This window comes from Dermacentor albipictus, chromosome 6 (genome assembly GCF_038994185.2).
Source record: "Dermacentor albipictus isolate Rhodes 1998 colony chromosome 6, USDA_Dalb.pri_finalv2, whole genome shotgun sequence".
Classification (NCBI taxonomy): domain Eukaryota; kingdom Metazoa; phylum Arthropoda; class Arachnida; order Ixodida; family Ixodidae; genus Dermacentor; species Dermacentor albipictus.
Window position 1 is genome coordinate 122,770,757 of NC_091826.1, and position 18,009 is coordinate 122,788,765.

General features: G+C 44.8%; 1 protein-coding gene and 1 long non-coding RNA gene across 2 annotated transcripts in view; both read left to right on the forward strand.

Annotated features, from left to right (window-relative positions):
- Positions 1 to 18,009, forward strand: part of LOC139047113 (uncharacterized) — a 117,303-nt gene that overhangs the window by 15,943 nt on the left and 83,351 nt on the right. The gene's annotated exons all lie outside the window — the stretch shown is intronic.
- Positions 5,006 to 11,627, forward strand: LOC139061362 (uncharacterized). The gene is made up of 4 exons (XR_011515393.1): positions 5,006 to 5,482; positions 6,375 to 6,431; positions 7,492 to 7,682; positions 8,567 to 11,627. It is a non-coding gene; the product is annotated as an uncharacterized lncRNA (long non-coding RNA).

Genomic DNA, 18,009 nt, shown 5'->3' on the forward strand with positions numbered 1-18,009 from the left:
TCGCCTATACGTGCGTCCTTAGCGCGTTTCGCGCGAAAGTCCGGCAACCCTGGCCTATGGATGCACGCTAACAAAAAGGAACGCTCTTACAAAGTTCCGTCGTTGCACGTAACTCCAAGTCCGATGTGCATCGGCTCTTGATGACAGTCGGTGCTCCTGCCGACTTGCAAGCTTTGTTGTCGTGGCACCGACTGGCCAGCACCTCCGTCTCGGATGTCGCCGCCCCGAACTATGTCGGTGACGTGGCACTCCGGCCTTCCTGGTTAGGCCTACCGCCGAGCTCCGCCGCTACCTCTGCGAGTGCCGACGAGAAGCCCCGGGGACTACCGTTCGTGCTGGTCTGCCGAAGAAGGGGGATCCAATTCCTAGAGTGCCCGGCAGCGCCGTGGCAGGCTGCAGCAGGTTCAGGGAGCCTCGCTCGAACGTCGCCGAGGTCGACGGCCACACCCTGGATAGCCAGCGTCACGGGCCAGTCCGAACCTCCATGGCTCCCGTCGCCAGTGCGAAGCTGGCGCTCCAGCCTTCTTGGCCCAGAACCACGTCGATATTACCAGCCTGGCGCCGCTTCTCCCCCGATCAAACCTCGGGTCACGCCCCTCGAGGGCTCGTGCTGTTCGGACCGGTCGGCGCACATCGTCCTCTGCTTTTCTTTTTGTGCGCTATGCCTCTTACATATGACAATGTGTCAACGGCTAGACGAGCTGCAGTCTATTCGTCTTCAACATGACAGCAGCGATCCTCAGATTCCCCATTCTCCGGATCTACGTGCTCCTATCCGCACCATCATCTGCGAAGAGCTTCAAATACACGACCTAAGGCGTCCACCTGCTGCCTGCGCCCTAACCCCCACCTTCCACTTTCACGAGGTCGTAAAGCAAGAGTTGACAGCGATGACTACACCCACGACGCATCTTGCTCCGGTAGCGCGCCCCACACCTACCTACGCGGATGTTGCTTCGCTACCCCCCCCCCCCCCTAGGTGACCCCCGTGCCTACTGACGTCTCCTATGACCATTTGGTTTCGATGGGAACCAGAGTACTTGCTGCGCCATCCTACCCTCAGTGGCGTCCACCTCGTCCGGTTTGCTTTTATTGTGGTATACATATATCTCGCTTCTGCCGCCGTCACCAGCAGGAGGAAAGACGAGGCTATGCTGAGCACGAGAGAGACCGCACTCGCCGTCCAGACGCCTGCTATCCCGGAACGTACTTGTTCCCTCAACAGCGTTCTCCATCTCCTCCAGCTGCTCCCAATCTGCCTCATAGTTCCCGTTCGACCAGACGTCGTTCTCCATCGCCTTACCGGCGCTCTACATCACCACTTCGCCCTACTTCCCATCTTGTCGACCAGCACTCGGAAGAGTAACTGTTGCAGTTTTTGGAGGGGAAACTGCTTATCGGTCTTCAAAAATTCCTTCCGTTAGCCCGGCCAACATGTTTCCTGTAACTTTCAAAGGTGTTCCCGCGCCAGCTGTCATCGATACCGGCGCCGCTGTTTCTGTTCTTCGTAGTGATCTGTGTTCCCGACTCCGGAAAGTAAAAACGCCTTATCTTGGACTTGTTTTGCGTGGTGCTAATAATGCATTCATTCACCCCGACGGACAGTGTTCTCGTGTTCTCATCGACAGCATACGCCGCCATATTGAATTTCTCATCCTTCGAACGTGTATCCATGAACTTATACTGTGTTGGGACTTCCTACATTCTGCTTCCGCCGTCATTTCATGTAGAGAGGAAGTTGTCCATATCACGGATACAGCGCTTCCAACTGTTACGGACTCTTCACTTTTATGCGTGAACTTGGTCATCGCTGCAGACTAAGTCCTGCGTCCTGGTCACGAAGACGTAGCCGTAACATCCAGTCAGATCGCCGGCGGATACGCCCTAGTCACCCTTTCTTCCCACTGTACTTCTCGCGGAATTCTCATTGCCACCTGTATCGTCCGGTTTTCACGTGGCCGCGCCCTGCTGTCTGCTTGCAACACGACCCCAGATCCAGCGACGCTGCCCAAAGGGATGACTGTGCCAACCCTCGCCGACACTCAACCTATCTCTATAGTCACGCTTTGCCCTTCTTCATCGCCAGCACTAACCTCAGGTTTGGATGATTCTTTCCCTCCTCCAGCCGTTCTTGGTTCTGACCTAACAGCCGCGCAGTCCGAAGCCTTACTAGTGGTCTTGGCAAATCTACTTCTACCTATCATCCACAAACCAATGGCTTTACTGAGCGCTTCCACCGTACGCTGTCTGACAAGATTTCCATGTACATCCGTCCTGACCACACTGACTGGGATAAAATTCTTCCTTTTGTGACATTCGCATATAATACTGCTATTCAACGCACTGCCGGCTACAGCTCCTTCTTCCTTGTGTACGGACGATCTCCTTCCACCATATTCGACAGAGAATTCTTTTTAGCACCTTCTTCGCCTAACGCGTCACTTCCGGAAGATTTTGCTGCCCGAGTTACACATTGCCGTTATATCACCCGGCAAAGCACAGAAGCTACCAAGCTGAGCGCAAACGTCACTGCGATAACAAACGCCATGAAGTCCATTTTCACCTTGGAGACCAAGTCCTGCTTTGGACTCCAGTCCGAACTCCAGGCCTCTGTGAGAAGTTCCTTCAACGCTACATAGGCCCATACACTGTTGTGCAGCAAACATCCGCAGTGAACTATCTCGTCCGCCGAGTACACTCCGTCACTGACCGGCGCCGCCGGAATGCCGAAATTTTTCACGTCTCGCGGATGAAGCTCTTCACTCACCGTTTAGACATTCACTAATCTGTAGGCAGGCTGGCCGTTTCCATGACGGGGGGAAGTTAGTGTAAGCACGATTACCGTACTTCGTCGGTTTCATTTGTACATAGCCATCATCATCTTCCCCGTTGTACTTCGCGCATGAGCTGGGGCGTTGCCATTTTTTGGGGAATAAACAGCGCTGGACAATTTAGTCGGTCTCGGTATTATAATATATATATATATATATTACAGACGGAAGAGGCTATTTACAAGCTATTTACACTGGACTGCACTCTAAGAAAAAAGAGAGTAAAAAGTGAGTCACGGCAACTTGACTCTCTTTTTTCTTCCGAAGACCCACTTTTACGTGAGTAGAGTCAGAAAACAAGAGTCAACATTTGCGCATGGGTCGTTTGACTCTCAATAGCACGCGAAGAGTCGTCGTGGAAAATCGCCATTCCTCTGATATTTGAGATGAGTGTGGCGAGAGAAAGATTTTAATGCAGGAGAAGAAATACCAGATAAACTCTTCTGTTTTAGGCAGGCCCTCGGGTTCCTGTCCTGGTTGTGATGCGGTGTATCATTCTTTCATCCTTGTCATGTTCTGCAATTACTTCGAACTCTATATATTGATTTTCCTTGACCATGTTTGTTGATACCTCACACGCTTAAGCGATAGCTGGTTTCCTATGCTAAGGAAGACCTGGATTTGCCACACTGGATTCTGACCATAAGTAAATCTAAAAAAAAGTATTGGCTACTAAAGAGAGCACAGCAACGAGATAACAAGTTCAGTAGGCGCCCTCAACAGTGTCGATTGTAAGTGTAATTCCGCGACTTATAATTAAATTTTGAAGATTTAAGTTCAAAAATCGAGATCTTGTTATGAGGCGCACGGTAATGGAAAGCTGCAGATTTATTTTCAGCAGCTCGGGTTATTTAACGTGTACGGAATCCACGGTATACGCGCGTTTTCGCATTCTGACCCCGTTGGAATGTGACTGCCGCGGTTGTGGTTGGACCCGTCACCTCGAGCTCAGCAGCGCAACACCAAAGCCACTGGGCTACCGCAGTGTGTTGCGTTCCGCGACCAGAAACAAATATTAGTGTACGCAACACTGCTTTGGAACCCCCTAGAAATATAAAAACAATAACACAGCAGTTTCACACCAATGCTGCATGAACCACTGCACGAACTATTGCACGAACCAAGGTTCGTAGTTTCATCGGCTGAATAAACTGCAGTAAACATTCGCTTACTCCTTGAATTAGCAAGCACTGGGTCACGCGCGCACGTGTAAACATCAACAGATCTCACTCAATGACGGCGAACACTCGCCGTCACAGCGTTGGCGTGATGAAGGGCGCGAGCAGAGCGGACCGAACCTTCTGCTGCCTCTTCCTTCAAAGCGTCTCCAAAAAATTGCGCTACCTGAGCACACCCTTACCTCCCCCCCACACACACACACTCCTAGCTTTGCATCCATCGGAAATTATCTCCAAAACAGTGCGAGGGTGGTGCAAGACCGGGCTAGAGCAACGGCTAGAGGAGAAGCGCGCTAAACTAGCGCCTCCCTCTCCCGGCTTGCGCCTTCAATCATCCCGACTTGACTTGGGGCGCCCATCTAGCCCGGCTCAGCCTCCAACACTTCCTTTAACGCGCGCAGTCAACGGCGCGGGATGGGATCTTATCGCACTTGACCTTATACGTAAGCTCGCGGTAAAACCGACAGATATGTTTCGACGGTTGTACCCATATAACTGCTATCGCAAAATTCGCAATAAACAGAAAATTTTACTGAGGACCAACAACGCTGCTTCTCCACGTCGTAATACAGCGGTGAACGATATTTCGGGAAAATGTGTTGCTAAATCTCCGTCAAACACTACGCTCGCCTTTGGTGACAGCGGAACGCAGTCGCAAGAAATTGTGGAGGAAATACCGGTGTTCTGGCAGCTTCAGGTGCACTTGATTATTCAGTAACGTCGGCGGCTTTGTAGTTATACCTTACATCAGAGCAAACTGCACTCGACAGAGATCAAGGGCAGCCGCGCCGTTATAGCTAAGCAAATTAAGAACAATTACGCCGCGTCTTCCCACTTCGAGCACGCTCCGACAGCCCAACGATAGATATTTCAAACGTAACCGCACTCGGACGAGCAAATTTTGCTTCTACGGAGTGAACGTAGCGGGTATTTCAAGACGCGTGTTAAACTCACGGCTGTTTCATTCGTGAACATTACTTACGTGACGTAAAATTATCAGTGAGCAAAACAGTTTTTGTTTCAACGCAAGAAAAGAGAACCGAAACTAGTTGCACGGATTCAAATGATCCAAAGCCGAAGCCGTCAATAGCATGACGCCATTTTTCAGTTGTGTTGCATCTCGTGCGAGTACGTTGTCGTCGAGTGGTGGTTCTTTATTCTATGGAGTGGTTCTGAAAGCGCTGTGTTAGGGGCGACTGCAACCAGGCGTTGCGGAAAGTTACGGTGGGAACTTCTGTCCGTGCTGTGTGATTGCGACGAGGACGACTGCCGCCAGCAGCGGCGTGTCGCCGATTTCGTCTTTGCCGACATCCAGCAAGTGCAGCTCGCCGGACCGTAACATGCCCCGGAAGTGTTGCGTTTTGCACTGCATTTTCCTTGTGATATGGGAGATCGCAACGCAGAGACGACCAGATGCATACGAAAGACTACCAGCGGAGAGTGACCTGTGCCATATTTCTCTTAACCTCTCGGGTAAGCATATCAGCTTTTGTTCCGAGTTTACAAACGGCGCGTAATCGGCCCTTCCGGCACGGCTACATTTTGCGCCACGTTTCTCTTGGCAGTTCGCAGACGTTTCTTAGGCATGCGTGGGCGTATGTATGCGAAAATACTACTGGCAGACGGAAGCCTCAGGAGAGCATCTGAAATTATAGCAAAGCTGTACTGCCATAGATAAACACCGTTCTTAACGACTCCAATGACGAGTGGCCTGTCGCATCGAAAAATCTGTAGAATACCAAGTACTGCGTAACTTGAAGTGTAGAAACAATACTAGCACGAGTGTGACTTTCGCTGGCGAAGACAGGTTGTCGAAAAAACAGTTGTCTATTCTGAAGATTTACTAGCGCTTTAGGTATATTACAGCGAATAATAAAAACGCTACCACGCTGTATGGCAGTGTCAGGCGATGTGGCAGCACAGAAATTTTCGTAGCAGTAAGGCGGCTGCATACACGAGCGAACAGACACAACCCTTTAAAAGCGCTGAAACAGAACAAATTAAATGTGCATTTGGCGTCAAGTCGGAAACACATTGGCTTACAGTATAAGCCGATGTATAATGCTATTATTTTTTATGTAATCTTTATTTTCACGGTTGTAAATATTTAAAAGCATGAATTTGCTGCAACCTTTATATAGTAAATCCTACTAGGCGCACAAAACCTGGCCGTGTTGTGTAGAGAATTTGTGCTATTCCTACTGGATTTTCTATTTTGAGTCCGGTGTTTTATGAAAAAGAGGGTCTTTTTATTTGTAGTCTTATGTTAGTGCAGATATTTGGCAAGCAGAAATGAGTTGATTGCAAAGTTTGCAAAGCTGTTGTTCTGTGTATCTTTGTAATTTTGAAATGTACTTTATTTTAGGTATTCAAGAAATGGCAACATCCAGAAGAAGACGCCATCTTATCCAGCACGTTATGGGTGAGACAGATCGTAGCAGGCACTTTTGCATACCTCATTAGCATATGATGCTATTTGTTTTAATTTTTGTGTCCACTTTCCTGGCCTTTTTCATTTCAGCATTATTGTGCACAGGGTAATACTTTTACATCTAGATAGAGTAATCGTCCAAAAGAGAGAAACATGGCTGTAGGAGACGACACGCATAAGCCTCCTTTGTCCGTATCTCTATGTTGTGCAGTTACTCGGTCATTATCTACCAACAAGCACAAATTCTTCATCAGCTACATTTACTAATTCTCTGTTATTACAATTTAATTGCTACAACATTGAAAGTACAGAGGTTCACAGGAAGACAGAGACTTGAAATGATGAAGAGCCGTAGAACAAGGAGCATCGCTGGAGCCAATGTTTCGACAAAGAGAAGGAGATGTTTTCTTGCCAAACATTGGCTCCAGTAAAATTTCTTGTTCTATCACTATTTACGATTAAAAGACAGCATTAGTGCTCTTGCTGAAGTATTATGCATTATGGAATAAAAATTTCAAAAAATAAAAAGTCAGGAATGTGAAATTTCTTGTGTATTTTAATGCTACAGCGAAAGCCAGAAAAACAAGATGTACAGAACCACATTGTTATTTGTCACTACCCAGTTTGGCCAGCTTCATTCAGAGCTTGCACTTTGTTGCATTAACGACCACTGGAATTAATTAATTGAATTGCTTCGTGATTTACTTATATTCAGAGATATTGAACTTGTTTTAATGCAGCTTAACATAGTGCATGTAAAAAATATACAATGACATTTTAAGAGGCTTGCAGTTGACTAGCAAATCACTTGATGGTATGAGCTCAGGTTACCATTGAGCTTCCACGCACAAATCAGATGCACATTTTTTTTTCATTGCTTGGATTTTCATAAACATAAGTACCATTTCTTCTTTGTCAATGTTCTAGTTGTGTTGTAGGACCTAACTGTTTGCATTTATTTGTATTGGTATCCATGTTACACAGACAGCTGAATTTTTCTTGTAAATTGTGACATGGTAGGACTAAGAGCGTTTGTGCAAATTTGCTGCAGGTACACTCTGGTGGCTCCCGCCCCTGCATCCTACCACCACCGTGTCCTCACTATGTTCACTAGGGAGTTCGAAGCCTTTGGCGGCTCCTGCCACTGCGTCCTGCGACCACCGTGTCCTGACTACGTCCACTAGGGAGTTGGCAGCCTTCGTGATGATGCCAAGCAGGCTGGAAGCTGACAGAAAGATTGAGGTAAATACATGTAATTAAGTGGCAAATTTTTCAGTGAAGTGGCTTGTAGCCACTCAGCAATGAAAGAATTAACTTCGAAGCAGTTAAGACTCCCTGCTATCGGTGCAGGAATGCTCAAGTCCATCCATTTTGCCTTAGCCGCCAAGAGGCTATGTGGATTAGACGAAATGCGATGCAAACTTTGAAACTAGTAGGAGACCACTTGTACAATTTTTTTTCTTGCTTGACACAAAACTGCTTTGATAAAGCTTTAGCAATTTAAAAACGAAACAGTGTACTTTCATACATGGTATTGGGCATAAATTTACTAGGACTGCCTCATTAGTAAGTATGCCGATAAACTTACACCAAAACTGACTTTTTTTGCTAGTTCATCCTCATCTCTCGGCACTGCTGCATATTTTATCTTCCTGAAACCAGTTTTTGCATGCAGCACAAGCCCTAAATATGTGGATTACATAAATTTGCAGCTTTTGCTGTAAGCGAGTTCTATGAAAATAAAGTTAATAGGCCATTTTGTCCATTTTTATGACCCATAATAAACTGAGCAGTGGCTAATAAGCAGTTCAATTTTTGGTGTAAGGCCTCTCTTTATTGTCCTGAAAAATTTGGCCCCCTAATGAAGGAACCAATTTTCTGGCTATGCCTTTTATGATGCATAGTTTGGTGCGTTACACAAGTATTTCTTGAAATTAAGACGGAATGAAACATTCCGTCTTATAAGCAGCTCTTCACATTCATTTACACTTTTGCACATCTGTATACCTCAAGTCTGGTGACTTGTGTCTGTTTTCATTATCTGCTATGTGCCGATAGTAAACTTCAGGTTTGCCCTATGGTGGAGAATATTTTGTTGCTTATAGATATGGATCTATGTTTTTCAGGTTGCCTCGAAATTTTACCCAAGCCGTGCCACACACTTGGGCCAGGCCTCTTGCAAACGACGTATAACCAGGCTGAACGCATGATGTCGAGTGAGTCCGGAGATCGAGGCAACCTGCTGTGCAACCAGCATGCAACCTTTGGTGACCCTCTACATGTTCCACCTATTTCACAGCTGCACTCAGCTTCCACCTATCCAAACCGCATCACCAGCTGTGGTCACTCATCGAACCATGGATGAATGTTGGGGTGGAGTGATCTGAAGCGACATTCTTTTCGTCTCTTCAAATCCTTAGCAAATACTTGTGTTAATATAATTAATATGTGTCTTTAGTGCCTAGTTTTTAATGGTTCCTTTCAATTAGAATTCTCGCCATCGATTCCTGCTATTATAATACATGTCTGTCTTTATGCTCAGTTTTTCATAGTTCTTTTGTACTTGTCTATGTAATTGATAGGTTCATACTTCTTGTTATACAGAAGGCTAAAATGCAAACTTACGGCATTTTTTTCTTCCTATTGATAATCTACAGCACTGCAAAGTGTTCGAGAAATGTAACCCAATGTGGGCTCTGGTGCAAGAAAAATTTAAGAGCAATATAGAGTACTTATTTCAAACACCCAATATTTTTGGAAAAGTAAAGAATGTAGGAGCACAAAAAAGAAAATATTAAACTAGAGAAACATGAGTTCCCCTCATAAGTCTGATAATAATGTGACTTCCCTTCACTGCAAAGATACCAGTAATATACTCGCATACAAGGTTTGAAACAAGAAAGCTATGATGCCCTTGGCATTTCTCAGTGCCTATTTGTCACACTGACGAATGTCAAAGGCATCGTAGGTGTCATGTACACATTGGTTTTGTTACACTTTTGAGTATTGCATTTCTCAAACACAAAGGTTTACAGCAGTGCTTTAAATAGGAAATGCATTTCCTAATTTATTAGTGCAAGAGGAACAGTACAGATCATGTAAAAATTATTTTACAGACTATATGTCCATGGATGCACGCTTCTGATGACATAGCAGTGACGTGGTCGTAGGATTAATGACTTTATTTCAGATTTAAATATTGGCTTTCAGGTCTGGGTTAGTCTCCTACACTGAATAGTCTAGGTCAGAGCCCATTTACTAGAGAAAGTGAATTGAACTAGGAATTATAAACATCAAAAGATCTTGTTTAGGAAATTAATGTGACAATCAGCAAGGTTCTGTGGGCATTCATTTCCAAATTTGTAGGATATATTTTATGACTGGTTTCATTATTGTGAGAACAAATATTTTTTTATTGTCACACTAGAGTTGGCTGCCCCCATTTGTATACAACGCCTTTACAGGCTAAAAATTCAGTGTGTTACCCTATTTACTCGCATAATGATCGCACTTTATTGTAAAAAAAAATTGACTCAAATTCAGGGGTGCAATCAATATGCTGGCTAAATTTCCCACAAAAAGAAAAAAATATATCCCCTGACATTTTCAACGGGATGACAACAAGTCAACAAAGAGGTGGCTGCCGCTGTATGTACTGCGGGACACACACACCAAAAAAAATGGTGGCCGGCAGAGCAAGCCGAACGCGCCGAACACGATTTTTTTTTCTTTTCGTGAGTACATTACGTGCATTCAAACAGTTTCTTCCGTATCAGTAATGAATAATATCGGCAAGTTTGCAGCAATAACATAGCCATGTCCACTTCGAGGGGACAGAAACAGATGGGCGCGCTTAGCTGCCTCTGACATAGGAACACATGGCGGCCATGCTGCGGAAACTGCGGCATTTGTCTTCACCACTATCCTAATATGGCACGTTTCCGCTAAGGGTGGGCGAATATCTTAGCTGCGTTACAAACTTCGGCGAATGAATAGGGTACACTTCTAACGTATCACTGTAAACGTGGCTGCTATCATTGCCACTCGCGATTTGTTGCGTGCCCACAAGTGCAGACGAGAAGAAACGAAAGACGCCTTTTTTGTTGTTATTGTTGACCACAACCATTGCAAAGCCTACACATAATAAAGGCAAGTGTGGTTGTAGCTTTTGTTTTTTTGTCATATAAGTGCGGAAAGTGATGGAAGGAATGAAATGGGGCATCTGCTTAAGAATGTTTGGTGCGTGCAGACTGCTTGGTTTGTCTTGAAGAGTTGTTCGCATAGCAGTTGACAGATGGTAAGCACGATCATTATTAGCTAGACTTGGCACATGACATATTGCGGCGGCAAGTTTGGGGTGCAATCTTACACGAGAAATAAAAAAATCGAATTTTGACTTCAGAATTTAGGGGTGCGATCATTACGCGAGTGCGATCATTTTTCCAGTAAATACGGTATTAGGCTGTTTTTGGTTTTGCGCACTCAATGTTAAGGGATGCAAATGGTGACATACAACAGAATGCAAAAATGACTAATGAATGCAAGCAGAGCGTAGGGCTTTTTAGGCAGATGCGTGCGTGTGCTATTTATAGCGCTCCCCATGGTATGCCTGAAGGCATTTTCTAACACTTTGGTAGAAAACACTGACACCCACTTATTGAGGGGAAATACTCCTCAAAACAACTTTTTTATATATTTGTACTAGAGATTTGAATATACTGTCATTCATAAAGTGCTTTATTAGATTTGAATTGTCATTGATTTTTGTGTAGCTGCTGTTCTTTAGTTATGGTCCTACACAGTGGCGAAATATTCTTGTGGGCACTTTCCTGTGTATAAAATTTTCAGAAATAGCTTCATGCTGTATCTTATTTAGCTAGTTATATACTGCAAAGTGATGATACCCATCCAAACGGCTTGTACAATTACTGGAACTATGCAAAAAAAATATTAGGCCACATTAAATAATTTTACAGATTGCAATTTAATTAGATATCAGCATTCTGCATATCTTGAAGAGTATGTATGCCAAATTTTAGAAGAGTTAACTGCTGGGCTAGTTGGTGATCTTGCATACTGAAAATATTTTGCGCCAAAAACCACAACACACACAAGAAAGAGCGCCTGTGGTGTTGTCGTCTTTCTTGTGTGTGTTGTGGTTTTTGGCGCAAAATATTTTCAGTATGTATGTATGCCAAATTTCGTTAGTATAGGACAATTATAAGTGCATAAGGTTATTCTCATGCTATTGTCAGAAAAAGTTTTTGAAGTATATTCTAATTTTTTTTCACAATGGCATGAGAAGTATGCAAGATTAGTAGGCAGGCCTGTCTGCCTGCCTACTAATCCTGCATACTTCTAGTAACTTTACATGCTGTTTGAATAGATATTGGCACTTTGCAGTCTACAAAGAGCCGAGTTAGCTGCAGCACACTGCTTTTTGTGAAAATTTAATACACAAGAAAGTGCCCGCAAATATGACTATGTATTTTGCTGTTGTGTAGGACATAACTCAAGAAGCAGCTAAACAAAAACCAATGGAATATATCAAATCTGCATGAAGAACTCTACAATTGGCTCTCTTTTCAAACGTCTAGTACAAATAATAAAAATATTTCGAGTAATATTCAATCAGCAAAATGTTCCCCTTGCTACAGTGACCTACAACATAGCGACGAAAGTTTAAGGGAAGTCCTCTTGTGAAAGCGACTCTGGGCTGTCTTCCCAAGGGCTTCTGTTAAAAACTGTGCATTTTCCTGCATTTGTCAGGAGAGCAATACAAGAATGTTTGTGAATGTGGAATTGGTATTGGCACACTAACAGAAAAAAAGACAGTTCTGTGAAATGTAGACTTGATTATATCTTTGTTCGACATTTACATTCCGACTGCATATATTTATTTCGTGTTTTGTACTGAGTGTTTCAGCGGTGACTGCCGCTAATTATTGAACATAACTGCTTCATGACAGTGGGACTAACAGAAATTTATAGCAGTGGCAGGCATTAGAATTACAGTATTCAATGACGTCTACTTTGTAAGAACTCAGACTAGCACCAGTTCTGAGATACACATACCCAAAAGGTAATGATCAAATAGATTTCTCTTTCACACAGAATTGTCCCACAAGGCTTACAGAACTCATTGTTTGTCATCTTGTACAAGCAGATTATGCGCCGGATGTAATTTATGCTCAGTAATACATAAATCAGTCATGCAAGGTGTCTCACTTTAGGTTGGAAGTTCGAACTTCTTTTAATCTTGCTTGTTTTTATTTTGTTTCCTTTGTGAGCATGAGTGAGTTGGTGACCTTGGCACATATTGTCAAAACTGTTTCTTCATCACTGGGAATCGCAAAATTTCATTTACACATGAAATTCCCAGTTACTGATATGGTAGGCTTCGAGCTTAATTCTCTTATCTTTCATATGTTTATCTACCAAGTAGTTTTATCGTTCATTGAAACATATCCATGCAATGCAGAGTGGGCACCCAAATTATAAATATCTGTTCTTGCTTTCTACCCTGCTCTGGTGTTTTCAAAACCTATCATTGGTGCAATGGCCTGTCTGCACCTGCAGAAAAGTAGTGAAGTGGCTAAAGTTAAAGGTCAACAATATAATTAAGATACAAAGCAAAAATATAAGTTCGCAATTGTCCCCCATAACCATAGTTTTGCTTAGAATTTAAAAAAATGGACATCCTGCTGTGGTGTGAGAGTTGCTTTGGGCACCAAGGAGACTACGTAGCACCTGTGCTAGTGTACAGAAAGCAAAAAAAAAAATTACTCCAGATTGGAGCGGCAGTGGAAAGTTAAGCACAGATGTTTTATTTCACGCACCATTAATGTGGCTTATCAACTGCTCCTGTTGTATGGGAACGCATACATTGGGAAGATAATCCTTTGTCCCATTGTTACCTTAGCGGGACACCAGAGAAAGGTAGAAATCGAGAACAGGTATTCACACTTGGTTGCACACAGTGTATTACCTGGAAGTGTTTCACTCTACAAAAGACTACTGTGATAGATAATCATAATGACAAAGACAAAATAATTAAAAGAGGTATGTGTCAGTCATCCGTCCGTGACCTCCAGTGTTTATAGAAACACTTCTTTCTGTATATGTGCCAAGCCGTAGGGAGGCTTTACGTAACTCAGTCATGCTTGCTTAGTTAAAGATTGGAATAAGGGAAATCACAAGAACATTGTATGAGTGATTTCTAAATGTGGCACCTAATGTAACTTATTCATGTATGGGCTGAGGATAGATTACAGCCCGTGCATAATGTGCTCTTACAGGATGACATGTGATGAGTAAAAGAAGCCTTCCTCACATCTTCCTCTTTGTTTCTTCTGGATCTTTGTGCACTATGCGTACTGTTGCAGCTGCGTGCATGTAGCTGGGTATGGTTTGTTTATGTGTTCTGCTTCCTTCCTTGTCCTCACAATTCATGCGCCATCTTTGCCGTAACAAAATACAGCTACCTGTGCTACTTATTTTGTCAACGTGTTTGCATTATGGAAAGTTTTGTATTAGCGGTTATTTCTACCTGTGAAATTGTCTGTGTCAGCTATTATACTTAGTCTTGCAAAAGTATGTTTCTCAACATAAATAAGTGATCAGTATAAGTGTTGCTGTATTTATTTTTGTAATTTTGTCAGTTATGAAGTTTTTATACACTGTTGCATGTTGTATGACAGAATAAAATCGATGAACAACTTTTTAATGTGGTGTTTTTCAGATCAATTTTCATCTCACGCTAACATGCACAAATTGTGTGGGAAAAAGTGCCAACAAGAGTACCATAAGGTAAGACAGCTGTTTTTACTGTTAGATTGGATTATCAATTGCCAACCAGTTGTTTTTAACAAGCATAGTATGATGCATAGATAATGTAATCTAAGTTGGAATGTTGTTTTTATTGCACTTCATTATATGGGTCTCCTTTGCACATAAGTGCAGCCTTTCTTATTTGTTATGTGTAGCTTACTTGCTTAGAATGTTAAGTCGTGAGTTTAGAACAGGGAAATAGGTTGAACTTATAAATCTTTTGACATATTATAGGAGACTAGTGCAGTGGTGAACTAAACTTCTACATGAGTTACATAATATTTTGGGGTCTCATCAAGCTTCTGAGTGGCATTGCAGTGTCATGCATATGCAGCTGCAGGCTACATATTTGATTTTGCCTTTGCTACATTTTTGCTTGGTTGGCTATTGATTCCAGTTTAATAGTAATGAGAACTGTCTTGCTTTCAAAGTGATTCTGTGCTGACTGATACATTTGAATTTTCCAGAAGACAATAACAAAGACTGATGAAATATTAACTTTTTCTTGCTAGCCTGCCATGTGCTTTTTGGCACGTTTACTGTGGATTCTTTGTTATCCTATGTTGTCTTTTCACAGTTGTCTTCTCGAGAACTAGCCGTAGTCGTGTGTACTTACAGCAAGAGTTGTTGACACATTCTGAAAAGCGGCTCGACACTGCCATCCAAGAGTGAAACGACTTACATGGATCAGTTGCTTTACTTTATTTGCAAGAGAACGGCATTACGCACTAAGGGTAACTTGACACACACTGCTGGAGTCGTCTGACTCATCTAGAATTGTTAACCGACTCCCTCAGCACTAGTCTTGTAACCCTTTTGAGAGGGTATAGGCGACTACTACAACAGAGTATGCATGACTATTGTGTGCGGAGTCACGCAAACACCTTGTATGGAGCACAGATAGTCTTGGGACTCTCTGCCAAAAGAGAGTTCGGGTGTCTCCCACAAAGTGTGTCATATACGTGACGAGTCCAGACTCCTCGAAAAGAGTAAGGGATACTCTTTTTTTTTCTTAGTGTGTGGAGCCAGAGCGCCAGGCCGACATTTTCTCGCGCCAAGGGCACAGACCCACTTCGTCGTCGTTCTCGTGGCGGCTCGTCTCTCGGGTGTCTACCGATAATATCGTAATACCACCCCCCGGCGGCAAAAGCGCCGTCACCGTGCTTTTAAATATCCAAGGCACGTGGAGAGTTGTAGGGCTTGAGTCGGGTGACGTGGACAATGTCACTGGTTGTCACACCGGAGGGCGTAGTGGGCGTGGCTAGAACAATTTCATAGGTGACATCGGTCACTTGGTGGAGCACGCGATATGGGCCGGTATAACAGGACAGCAGTTTCTCACAAAGGCCAACTTTACGGGATGGTGACCAAAGCAACACGAGGGTGCAGGGCGCAAAATGGACATCACGGTGACGGAGGTTGTAGCGTCGCTTCTGTTAGTCTTGAGAGACTTGTAGACGAACGCGCACAAGTTGATGAGCATGGTCAGCACGGCCGATTGCATCACGGGTATAAGCGCTAGTTGAAGCTGTGGTGGACGGAAGCACAGTGTCTACTAGTAGCGTCGGCTCGCGGCCATGCAAGAGGTAAAACGGGGAAAAGCCGGAAGTTTCGAGACGGGAAGAGTTGTATGCAAAGGTAATGTAGGGTAGAGTCAGGTCCCAGTCACGGTGGTCGTCTGAAACGTATTTGGATAGCATGTATGTAAGGGTGCGGTTCAAACGCTCAGTGAGGCCATTCGTTTGAGGGTGGTAGGAGGTAGTAAATTTATGCTGAATGGAGCAGGCCCGCATGATGTCGTCAATTACTTTCGCCAAAAACGTACGGCCATGATCTGTTACCAATTGACGCGGAGCACCATGCATCAAGATAATATCATGTAGAAGGAAGTCCGCAACGTCAGTTGCGCAACTGGTCGGAAGAGCGCGGGTTACGGCGTAACGGGTCGCGTAGTCAGCCGCGACTGCAACCCACTTATTTCCTCATGTAGATTCCGGAAATGGGCCGAGAAGGTCTAAGCCAACACGATGGAAGGGCTCGGCAGGGATGTCGAGCGGCTGCAGGTAACCAGCGGGGGGCTGGGAAGGCTTCTTGAGTTGTTGGCAAAGTTCACAAGCGGCTACGTAACGTCGGACGGAACGGGCAAGGCCCGGCCAGAAAAAACGGCGACGTACACTAGGTTCGAGATACGCCGAGGTGTCCTGCCGTTGGTGCGTCGTGGAGCTCTTCTAGAACGGCGGAGGGGAGGTGTTTAGGTACGACAAGTAGGAACTCAGAGCCGTCCGGATGAAGGTTACGACAGCACAGAGTACAGTCGCGGAGGACGAAGAGGCGCAGTGTGGCGTCGGCCGGAGAGTGTGCAAAACTGTCAATGAGTCCTCTGATGTTGGCGTCACGACGTCGCTCATCGGCGAAATGAAGCAGCTGCGACACAGAGAATACACAAGCAGCACTGGTAATATTGGAGGAGTCAGGGTTGTCAACAGGGTAACGCGACAGGCTGTCAGCGTCTTGGTGCAGGCGGCCAGACTTGTGGACCACAGAATACGAAAATTCTTGTAGTGTCAAAGCCCATCGCCAAGCTGGCCTGCCGGATCTTTTAGGGATGAGAGCCAGCAGAGAGCATGGTGGTCAGTGACTACGGAAAAAGGGCGACCGTAGAGGTAAGGCCGGAACTTCGCAACCGCCCAGACAACAGCAAGGCATTCTCGTTCCGTAATGGAAGAGTTGAGCTCCGATGGTGTGAGGAGGCGGCTTGCATAAGCAATAACGCGATCCTGGCCACGCTGACGCTGGGCTAAGACGGCACCAACGCCATGACCGCTGGCATCTCTACGCAATTCTGTAGGGGCATCAGGGTCGAAGTGGGCGAGAATGGGTGATGAGGAGAGAAGAGTGACGAGACGAGAGAAGGAGGCGGCTTCTGCAGTACCCCACGAGAATTGTACGCCTTTCTTCAAAAGATTAGTGAGGAGTCTAGCAACTGCCGCAAAATCTTGAACAAAACGACGAAAGTACGAGCATAGCCCGACAAAACTTCGAACGTCTGCGGCTGTCTTCGCAATCGGAAAGTCTCGGACAGCGCGAGTTTTGTCGGGATCAGGCTTTACTCCGGAAGCATCAACGAGGTGGCCCAGAGCAGTAATTTGGCGGTGGCCGAAACGACATTTCGACGAGTTAAGTTGCAGCTTTGCCTTTCGAAATATATCAAGTATAGCTGTTAGACGCTCAAGGTGAGTGTCGAACGTGGGCGAGAAGACGATGACGTCGTCGAGGTAGCAGAGACATGTGGACCATTTGAAACCACGGAGCAAGGAGTCCATCATAGGCTCCATCAACGGTATTACTTTAAATTGGTATAGGCCATCAGGTGTGATGAACGCGGTTTTTTCTGTGTCCATATCGTCAACAGCAATCTGCCAGTATCCAGAATGAAGATCTATAGAAGAGAAATAGCTGGAACCGAACAGGCAGTCAAGGGCGTCGTCTATACGTAGGAGCGGGTAGACGTCCTTCTTAGTAATGTCGTTCAGATGGCGATAGTCTACACAGAAGCGCCACGTGCCATCCTTCTTCTTAACCAACACTACAGGTGACGCCCAGGGACTCGAAGAAGGCTCAATGATGTATTCGTCTAGCATTTTGTTGACTTCGCTTTGAATTACTCGGCGTTTCGACGCAGAAACTCGATACGGTCGTCGGTGAATAGGAGTAGCATCGACAGTAAGAATCCGATGCT